The sequence below is a fragment of the Equus przewalskii genome, chromosome 4 (genome assembly GCF_037783145.1).
Source record: "Equus przewalskii isolate Varuska chromosome 4, EquPr2, whole genome shotgun sequence".
Lineage (NCBI taxonomy): Eukaryota > Metazoa > Chordata > Mammalia > Perissodactyla > Equidae > Equus > Equus przewalskii.
The window spans coordinates 72,150,111-72,157,757 of NC_091834.1; the positions used below are offsets into that span (position 1 = coordinate 72,150,111).

Here is a 7,647-nt window from a genome sequence, read left to right on the forward strand (position 1 = left end):
TTTCAGGTGCATGTTCAAAAGGCTTTGAGGGACTGAAAGTAACTCTGAGAGCTGTACCATCAGGAGGGTGGCCTAAGACTACAATGCTAAAGTATGCTTACCTCAGTTACAAAACTTTTGAAAGGAAGTCTCAGCCACAGAATACATATACCTGTAGAGTTTTGCATGGGTTTTATATGAATACAATTTTAAAAAATAGCTGCTTGCACATTATACCAGAAAAACCTCCAAAACTGCAATTGCTTTGAAAATAGATTTTAGGTTTTTTGGAGTTTTCTGAAATGCTTGGTCTGTATTTTGATAATTGTGCATATTATGTAAAGATGTTGGTGGACCCATAAATGACCAGACTTTTTCTAAGAAAAATGTTGCTTTAATGCATTTCATGAATTTTTACTCTTATATCATTGCTTGCTAGTAATAGCAAATCTGCTTTTCTGCATCTGCTTTGCGTAGCTATTGTAAGGCTTTGAACTAATGTATGTATTTATTGCTTGAACTTCTGTGCATACCTTATAAAGCATAATGTCTGACAATTTAAATGGCTCATGTATTCTTGCTTCTATCATAAGCTGATTATGGGGACTATGATCTTTTGTATACAGCAAATTTTAACTGTAGCACAAACATCTGTTTATGTATTGGTGGAATATACCTGTTTTATTTATCTTTTTTGAGGTAAACTAATTTTTGATACTTTTCATTACTGTGTACTATGTTCATACTTTGAATTCTCTGACGTTAGAAGTCATGGTTGAGAATTGTAACAGCTGTTATTCGTTCTGTATTCATGGCTTTCACTGCTGAATAAAATAAAGGACCAAACCTAGGATTTGAAAGAAAACTGTCTACCTCTAACACCAGGGAGTTATCAGATTTTATTTTACATAGTTTCAGTCTACAAAGACACAATTGCTTAAACCTAGTGGGCTTAAGGCTTATATTCTGTGTGGTTGGATTCATGGCACAGTTGTACTGTTTGAAAATCAATTAAAATTTCATGTGAATGTTACAAGTATTTGGTAGAATTACCACTAACTGGGTTTTCTTTAGATAACTCAGATATGGAGAAAATGTCATCAGCATTCTGTGTCTACAGCTGCTTAACTTCATAAGAATGCATTTCTTTGTGATTAGGGAATCGAAGAATAGTCAGCTAGGAATAGAGCTACAGAAGTACACTTAAAATAAACCATCCTGGACTTTAACGTCCCTGGGCAGATTCAGTCGCAAAATCCATTAGACTTTTTTGTAAAGTTTTCAGATTGGGTGTTCACATTTTAGAGAATTTGTGAGACTTCATCCCCACATACCAATATTAACGTGCATTTGGACAATAGCTTTATTAATGCCATAAAGCTATCGAAAGGAACATGGCTTACCCTTGTTATTTCACCAGTTCAGGTTGCAATGAAAGGTTTTTTCGTCCATGACCACTTGGCAAATCTTACTTAGCAAAAAAAAAGAAAGATGTACATTTTCCTATAGAATTAATGTATGAACAGTGTGTCACTGCTGTTGGATGTAAAAATGTATATGAAACCATTTCATTCACTTGATTACATTTCTGAAGTATAAATAAAAGATCTAATTCTTTTTGACCCATTTATAACCCCTAGGATTTTATTCTTTCGGAGAGACCATTCTTTCCTGCCAGAGCCAAGTCATAAATTTGTGTACATATGTCCCACAATTTGTTTAAAATCATTTCCTTAGGAATTGGGGATTCATAAACCAAACCATACTCGAATTTAGTCAATAAAAATGGGGCTGCTTGTCAAATACATTCCATTAAAAACTATCTTCAGGTTCAAAATTGGCTTCCTCACATAATCAGCTCATGTTTTCATTCTAATAGAATTTGACATCGTAAATTCTGAACCTTAAAAAAAATTGGAAAACATGATTACTTTACCCTTTTAACTTTATGACTTTTCTTTACCTTTTTTCTTTTTTTTTGCCTCCAAATATCGGTTATACTCATAGCATCCTGCCGTGGTTTGGGAGAATGTGCAGGGATGGTGTCAGTAGCTTTCTAAGGGAATGCTTCTTAGGCCTCTAAGGATCGGTCCCCCACCTAAATTAGTGGCCAAAGCAGGTAAGATAGGGCCTCTGCAGAATGAAAGTTTGCCTTTTTTTTTTAACTTGAATATATATTCCTAAATCTGTCTTCAGAAGTAAACAGAAAATAAATATGTTGAGTATGTTTTTATTTTATGCATAATGTTTTCTGTCATCCCAGTGACAGAGTACCTTACTAAAGAACTTTCCACAGGATAAAAATTATTTTAAAAGAAATTTGAACATGAGATTAATTTTCTTGAGCCTTAGAATTCGTTTTTCACTATCGATTAGTTGAAAGTAAATGAATACCAACTTGCCCCCGCCCCGTGTACTTTACTGGCTTGTTAAAGGCTGTATAACAGATGCGAATCCAGTCCTCGAACTCTGTACACTGTAATATAGAGAGAACAATTTAGAGATTAAAACTAACAATTTAAGAAAAAAGTAAAACTGATTTGGCAAACATTTTGTACTTAAACCTAAATTCAAACTCATGTCACCTCATAGTTTAAAACACTGTGTTGCCCAGATATATTGTGTTGGGTCACTGGAGGATTCAGTTGCTTTGTAAAACGCTGGCCACTAAATTATTTTGAATTTTTAAAAATTAAAAAGAAACAAGATGGCAAATTAAAATCTAACTAGGGGCTGGCCCCGTGGCCGAGTGGTTAAGTTCGCGCGCTCCGCTGCAGGCGGCCTGGTGTTTCATTGGTTCGAATCCTGGGCGCGGACATGGCACTGCTCATCAAGCCACACTGAAGCAGTGTCCCACATGCCACAACTAGAACGACCCACAACAAAGAATATACAACTATGTACTGGGGGGCTTTGGGGAGAAAAAGGAAAAAAATAAAATCTTTTAAAAAAAATTAAAATCTAACTAAACAGAATAGAAATACAGTTGGCAAGTCACATTCTCACCATTTCCCAAGCAGAAGTAATAAAAGCTAAGTATCCAACTGTTTACTGTTTACAAAATGAGATTCAGAGAAATTCTAACCTTTAAATGTCGATAAAGGAAAATAATGTAGGCTACGTCTTTTCATTATTAATCAGTTTTTAAATTGCATATAAAACTTTTTAAACAGCAGAGCACAAGGTTACTGCATGAGAATGTGTTACTTCAGAAAATCATGCTTTCACCCACAATTTGGCATATTATTCCTGTTATTCTCTCTATGTTCAGTCACCATCAACACAGACTAAAAGGAGCGATGTGACACCTGAATAAATGGAAAGATCAGCAGTAGTCAGTAAAGAGTTCATCATTTTCTGGGGAATTTGCACCCTACATTGACTCCGATGTCAATTACTTAAGCCAGTATACATACATATGAACACTTACACACACACATACTTCAGAAATAAAACAAAACCAGAACTTTAAGTCCTAAATGTATATTGTTGATTTCACACTCAGCTGTGAAAGTTTACTTGAGAATCTTTGAAATAAACATCAGCCAATCTGTATCCTAAAGTTGAAGCTGATCTTATCCCATAAATTCATGAGTCTTTAGTTTCCAATGCTCCTGCAGAAAATAGAAAATCTACATAACAAAAATGATCCTCCCTCCCTTCATATTTAAGGATCATTGAGGTCAAAATGTTTGACAATGATCACTCACATGCAGAGGGGAGGGTGGACAGAAAGAGAAGAAAATGAAAAGAGTTATTAGAGAAAGTGTTCCTGCTATGACCAGACATGATATGTATTTTTTCAACTCTTCATGTCATGATTATGAAAGTGAAGAGGTCATCAATTTGAAACTCAACTGGCTATATGATTCTCTTCTCAATCACTTGCAGGTCTCCTTTGTGTTCAACAGCAGTTTGCTGTTGCCCTGGGGAGTCTATGCAGAGCAGCTTGCATGTTCCCATAACACCATTCGCAGATGTTGATATGAGGCAAAGCCCCTTAGCCACCATCCTCTTTCTCCTTGTGCAGGCAGCCAACAGCCCTACAATCATGGGGCATGTGACACATGAGAGGCAACACCAGACCTGTCTTCCTTGCTTAACTCTCCTTTGAATATATTTAAATGACACTATAGAAAATGCAACATGTACAAATTACCAATCCTCTTCGACCAAATGTTCTGAAAAAAATTAAGTCTCAGGGGAAAGTTATAAAATTTAAAAGTGAAGTTTCTGCTAAGGCAGAGTTAGTTTGATCTTATATTCACATATCCTCCATAAGCTGAAAAAAAATATTTTCAGGAAAAAAAAAATAAGGAAAACTTGGTGAGCACCAAGCTGAGTGTCATTGGAATTAAACTCTATACCAACACATAAGTGTTCTGTTTAGTGTCCTTCATCAGAGAAAGGAGCTCTGGACAGCTAATCCATAAGGAACCAAGTTAACAGAACCTCAATAGAAACATTTCATCTGGAGATATTAGACCTAGATGTTAAAAGTCTTGGAATAATATCAAAAGCTTGCTACCAATACCACCTATTTATTTAGTTTTGGCCTCTTTGATAACAGAGATTAGTTCAAAGTTAATAAAAAGAAACAAGATTGCAAAGACTTAAACAAATCAATTTTAAAATCATTATACAGATCAAACTGGCTTCCCAATAGCCATGAAACACTGTGTGAGCCTCATGAAATAATCCAGCATTTTGGTTGTCTCCTGTCTCTGGTTCTCCTGTATATTCTCCTTATCAGCCACTGTTGAACGTTAATTTAATACTAATTCTAATGCAAAATCAGTTACGTTTATTTGACAATATTTATTTCACTTTCCAGTCATTTTAGAAATAATCGTATAGTAGTACCCACCATAGAATGGAAATATTTCATTAATTTTCTTCTCTGCATAAATTTAAAGCTGTGATTATTGGATAACGTGTGCATCAGTAGTTGTCATTGTGCTTGCTGAAGGAGCAGTCTTGGACAGATAACCATTCCTATCCTAATTTTCTAAGCAGGATGTTCTGGTACTCCGATTGTTATTTCCAGCATTTAGAAAGATTATTGGGTCACTTGAAGAGTGACAATAATAATTTTTTATGTAAGAAATCTTACATAAAATTTGAGAAAGAGTCACATTGAGATCAGGCATTTAAAAACAGGCTTCGAGCACCTCGGCAGAAGTTAAATTACATATCAGGATCTATTTCCAAGGAATCTAATCAAAATCAGGAGGAAAACATTTTTATATTGTATGCCAAAGAACTCAGAAATGATGGCTTGAACAGAAGAGAATTCATTCTCCGTAACTCAAGTCTCTCCTAAGCAATGATGTTGAAGCCCATTAAGAGGCTAATAGGCAGCAACTTTATATTTAGTGACACTGTAACTGTATTCAAAAGGTAGAGTTTCAGTCAATAAGCTTTTCTTTACCACAGGGTCACAAAAATCATCCACTTACCTTTTGACTTTTAGGAAAACACTGACAGTATTGAATAATTCAAAATTTTCTTGACTGAGCTGTAATAGAGGCCTTTTCAGTGCAAGAGGCTTCCTCTTCAGCCCATTGGGAAGAGAGGGCACTGATGGCAGCTACCAGCTGGGATGTATCACTCTCTACACTGTCTAGGGAAGTGGGATTGAATGCAGGATCCAGGCCAGAGATGGAAAACTGAGTACATGTAATTTGCCAGCTCTGATTGATTCATAGTGGCTACCTGGAGGGACTGGCAATAGTAGAGATTCAATGAATACCTGATAATGGACTATGAGGCCGTATCTACACTTTACAAGAAAATATTCCATCATCTACTAATGACTTCTGCCATGAGAACAAGAAAGGGAGTAGGACATGAGGTACTGACTTGCCAGTCCATGTTTGGCCCCTCAATAGCAATGAAATCTGAGAAGTATTCACACTGTGGGCCAAAACTGGGAGAGTTATCAGTGGATGGGGTGTATGAGTTGGGAATGATTTCAAGTTGGGATGTTGGGTGCTAACCAGGGTAAATAGAAAGTGTAATTTGTGAAAATACTACATTTGGTGAATTTCTGTTAGACAGAAATCTCTAAATATTGATCTCCATGCTTGGTAGCTACTCAGGGACTACCCAAAATGATTCCCATTCTTACCAAATTGAGGCAAATGCTCAGTTGCACATAGGAGGGGCTTTCATAGGAGGCGGAAGTTTGGCCTCTTTGGGCAGCAGGACAGCTTCTTTATTCTCTCCTTTCTAGACATGCCTTTCAGTCACTCTTAAATCTATGTTTGCTGTACAGAAGTGAACTTTTGGATAAAGCTATCCCTTTCTCAAAATCCCAAATGTAAATAATTTCAGCTCAAGCGACTTCTCCTTCTCTGGTGCTAAATGAAGGGACCTGGGAAGCCCTACGTACCTGAGAACCCTTGAAGCCCCCTTAGTGAAAGTTCTCGGTTGGAACTTAGCCTTACTTGTCCAACCACGTTTCTCGGCCCCTACCTGGATGAAGAGATAGATGACGTGTACATGTCTTAACAGTTGCCTCTGGATACAATCCCCGCTATTCTAATCTCTGGAATTCTGGTTCCTGAAAAGGGCCCTCACTCTCTTGATTGTGGAGTGTGCTGTGTGGTCCCAGAACCCTGCAGCCGGCCATGACAGTCCTGCTCATCAGCAGTGTCCCCGTACCTCTCACTGTGCTGCCTGACACCTCATGTGCAGCTACAAGTAAGTCCCTATTGCCTGCTGCCGTTGACCCCACCATCACCACTGGATTCTCCAGGAAGAGACTGTCACCACAAGGTCGCCTCTCTTGACAAAATTCTGCCCTGCCTTTGTGCCCATTGTCTCTTCCTAGAGTGGAAGAAGCTGCTTCCTGCCCTCGTGTTAAACTGCATTTTAACACAGACATTTTGTGGCCAACAGTTGCAAGACAAAGCTGAAGTTACCTATGTTGTCCTTAGAGATAAAACTCTCTCTCTCCTTTGACTTACTTTTTCAGGTTCTTACAACCTTAAACCTTCCCCCATGCTTAGAAGCTTGGCTTCTGTTCTTTCAGAGGTGGGGCTGAGTCTGAAGGTAACTTGAGAGTTCCTAGAGAGAAGAAAAGTCCTTAAATTGTAATAACCTTTTAAACACTGCTGCTCTGACACCAAGCTGATATCTCTGCTTCTCTCTCAACTTAGAAAGTATGACAGTCCCTTCCCTATTTAGTACAATGGCCCAGATGTTGACCGATGGCCTTGCCACCTTCTCCCTCCACCATCATCATCACCACCCTCTTGTCAAAAGTCTCAGCCATATAGGTCAGCCAAATGTCTTGTCTGGTCTGTTATTAGGCCCTAAGGAAAATATAGCCTCCTCCCCATTGAGAAACCAACAGTGATAGTCATAGGTATATCCATGTTGGACAGACAGAATAAGCTCACTTTTAACCCTCTCACTGTACTATTCTGGAGCAAATGTGCGTAAGAGGAATTTCTGACTATGCATTAGAACTGGCCTGGGAGTTGACGATAGAGTCCCCCTCAGAGGAGAACTTTCTACCTCCTTACTTTTCTTCCAATGGGACTTCAGCTCCTCAAATCAATTAGGCAGGGTTAAGGTAAATGATTAGCAAGGATTTTCTTCCTTGAAAGATGTTTGATTGCATCATGGCTCTCAGTGTAGCCATCCAAACACGTTATTTAT

At 37.9% G+C, this 7,647-nt stretch overlaps 1 protein-coding gene across 50 annotated transcripts in view; it reads left to right on the plus strand.

Annotated features, from left to right (window-relative positions):
- FOXP2 (forkhead box P2) overlaps positions 1–844 on the plus strand; it is a 510,571-nt gene extending 509,727 nt beyond the window's left edge. For all 50 annotated transcript variants that reach the window (XM_070616298.1, XM_070616302.1, XM_070616303.1 and 47 more), the window contains one exon: positions 1–844. This exon is cut by the window's left edge and continues 2,374 nt beyond it. The gene's annotated coding sequence lies outside the window, so the exon portion shown is untranslated.
- The last annotated feature ends 6,803 nt before the right edge of the window (positions 845–7,647 follow it).